The sequence below is a fragment of the Meleagris gallopavo genome, chromosome Z, assembly GCF_000146605.3.
Source record: "Meleagris gallopavo isolate NT-WF06-2002-E0010 breed Aviagen turkey brand Nicholas breeding stock chromosome Z, Turkey_5.1, whole genome shotgun sequence".
NCBI lineage: Eukaryota > Metazoa > Chordata > Aves > Galliformes > Phasianidae > Meleagris > Meleagris gallopavo.
In genome coordinates, this window is record NC_015041.2 from 66,893,579 (window position 1) to 66,896,969 (window position 3,391).

Genomic DNA, 3,391 nt, shown 5'->3' on the forward strand with positions numbered 1-3,391 from the left:
CTCTGGGCAGCCTGGACTGGTGGTTGGCGACCCTGCACATAGCAGAGGGGTTGGAACTAAAAGAGCATTGTGATCTTTTTCAACCCAGGCCATTCTGTGATTCTGTGATTCTTTGATTCTGTGAATTACCAAAGGCTTGGTTCTGGGCACAGCAGAGCAGCAGCCCCTTCTGCTGCAGATACCATGTTTTGGCCCCGTCCTCTAGGACTCTGCTTCCTGGAAAACATGAGCATTTCTTAGCAGGTCTGTTAATCAGAGCAGAGCGCAAATATTTGTGACAGGTTGCTCAGTAGGGTACACTGCCAGATCCATGCCTTCTTCTTAGTTCTACCTCACTGTTTGTAATATGTTGGAGAGAGAAAGAAACATCCGTCGTTCTACTCTGCATTCATTTGAAACTTTTCCTAGTCTAGTAATGATAATGACAAACATTTTTTCCTCTGGCTTTGTGATGAGCGTGTTTTATGGAGGAATGATGTTACACGTACACGGGGAGGTTTTTCACAGCTTTCTGAAACACCATGTAAACTATCAAGCAGGCCACTCGATTGCAATCCTTGATTTTATAAAGGCTGCCCAAAGCTTCATTCTACAGCAGCAGGCCGCATTTACCTGCCAGTTGCTGGTTGGGTTCTCCTCCAGCTTACACAAGGCAGGCATATCCAGCCCATGGCCCACCACAGCTCACAGCCCAGCCTGGCCCCTCAGCACCAACTCAGCATCAGTGCATGGTGAAGCCCATCGGGGCTGAAGGTGGGGCTCAGGAAAGCACAGTGCAGGGCCAGCTCAAGTGATGGCAAACCACTTTATGATTTTGATACATTGGCTAAACACAGCCCCACGAGCAGCAAAAGAGATGCAGCCATGCTTTCCTGTGTGGTAAGAGAATATGAGAACAGGTCTCAAGATTGCTGAAAAAAGGAACAGTTTGGAGGTTTATTTCTGATTCCATTTTCAGTCGACATAAATACATTACTTGTGAATTTTCAAACGGGATAAATTGAGTTGCAGTCAAAAAGTGATGGTGCCTCTTTACTGGATTTCTACAAGCCCTCTCTTATTATAGAGAAAAGCCCTTGTTTATTAGTTACATCTTATTCACATCATCACTTTTTGGCTGTAGGTACATTTGTGAACAATTGTTTTGAAGGACAAAGTACAGAAAGAGTAACATTTCATCAAAAAATCTCTGACAAACACTTTAGGAGATCACTAAGAGCTGCAACTACCACCACTGAACCAGACTGATGCATTAGTTTCACAGCAACCAGGTCACATATCCCAACAGTGTTATGGCTTGGGTCCCTCTATTTTTTTATGTTTTAATAAAAAACATTAAAAATTAAGTTTTGTTACTTTATATGCACTAGCTATATGTTTTCTGAGAGCTTCTCCAAAAGTAATGCCTATTTTATGATGGTGGCCCACAGTGTCAGAGCAGATGTTGGTGGGATGGCAGTAGAAGTCGAACCTTCCCAACAGTATTTCATTCCATGTTGTTGCCGTGTGACAGATGGCAGCAGATTGGCAGTCTTGACAGAATGGCATCTGACATGGAAGTGCATGTGAAGCAAAGGTGCGGAATTTAATTCCTGTATGCCGGAAAAACTTGCACCTACTGACATTCATCAACTCTGAATGTTTGTAGAGACCAAACCGCGGATGCAGCACAGTGAGGCGATGGGTGGTGTGTTTCAGCTGTGACAGCAGTGACAGTGTGTCATCTCTGCTCGTACAGATTAGTACGAGCACAGCATGCAGGCTCTTATTCATCACTGGAGAAAATACATAGCTAATGGTGGTGGCTGTGTGAAAAAAAAATCGCGCTTTGCAGCTGAGAATTTGCTCAGTGTTATTGTGCTGTTTGTGCCAGTTGTAGTTTACATGGAAATAAATGGGAAGCATTACTTCTGGATTGGCTGTATGTCCCTCCTGTCTTCCCCCTGGTTTTAGCATAGTCAGGATTAGAATCCAAGCTTATTATACAAAGATCACACAGAATGATTTTCTTTAATATTTAGCACACTCAGGACCTGTGCACATCATGTCAGTTGTCTTTATGAGTGAAACTTGAAGCACAATAATTAATTGTTGCAATGGCCATTCGATTTTCATTTCATTTGCTCGTTATGAAAAACGGCTGTGTGATTTAGTGATCAGATCCAGGATACAAAGAATATGTGGTGGAGAAATAACACTCCTTTCTTCTCTTTGTCTTCCATTTGCTTGCTTGGCTTCAACTGTGATTATGTTAAGATATACTTGAATGAAATTGAGATGATAAGGTGCAGGGAGTCATTGTGCCTTTCCTCTTGAACCTTCCTAGAGATGTCCAAAATTAAAAACAACATACTTAAAGACTTAAAGATACTTGAAACTCATTTTGTAAGTAGCTAGACAACATCCATCTTCTGAACTGCTGGAATGAGGAAAGATTTCTTGGTCTGATGTCTGTGATCCAGCCGGCCAAGTAAACATGAATTTTAGATGGTTCAGATGATTGCTTTAGCTATTTGAGGGGGTACAATGATAACTGTGTTTGACTGTCTTTTATGTGTCAAAAGACCTTATCACTGCAGTAAAATATCAAAAACTCTGAAGCCAAATCTTTATTAGATTATAGAAGCTCTGCTATCGGTTATGTTGGAAGTCATACGGGAAGGATAACTTTGAAGTGTTTAAATACATACAGGCTGCATCTGAGTTGTCTGTGTACAGACCGTTCGTTTGGCAAATTGTATTGTTGCACGTTTTGGAAGCCCTTGGTTTGAACAGATTCATCTGTTATTTCAAGTAGAAAGATGTAAATGTTACCTGTAAGCTGTTAGGTGGGTGACCTCAATGCATATAAGAACTTAAGAATTCTAATACATTTTCAAGACTGGGTGGCAAGAGATTATATTTGATGGCATATGGCTATTAGAATTGTTCCAAGTGTGAATTTCTCTATGATGCACATGAAAAAAAAAAAAAATGTCATTTGTCTTTGTACTGTTTTTATTAATGTTTTAATTTAAATAGAAAATGAAGTTGCCCATTTACCAAATAAATTTCCATCTACAAATCGGTCTCTGTGAGCACTAAGAGAAAAGATTGGCCTTAATCCCCCTTTTTTAAAAAGAAAAACAAAACAAATTAAAAAAAAACCAACAACAACAACAAAAACCATCCAACTGTTATTTCATGCTAGCAATCTATAGCAATAGGGAATAGACTTGTAGAAACTTAGCAATTTGCCTTGTTTAGCACGATAGATATTTTTGTACATAATTCTTGTGTGCAGCATTTGGACTGATGTCAACAAAATTGAAACTGAAATTGCCCATAGTACACCAAACCCCTGCACACACAAATGTAGTGTAAGCAAACTGGGTTTTCTTTAGTTTCTTTT

At 40.1% G+C, this 3,391-nt stretch overlaps 1 protein-coding gene across 1 annotated transcript in view; it reads left to right on the forward strand.

Annotated features, from left to right (window-relative positions):
* ZNF608 (zinc finger protein 608) overlaps positions 1–3,391 on the forward strand; it is an 86,826-nt gene that overhangs the window by 40,146 nt on the left and 43,289 nt on the right.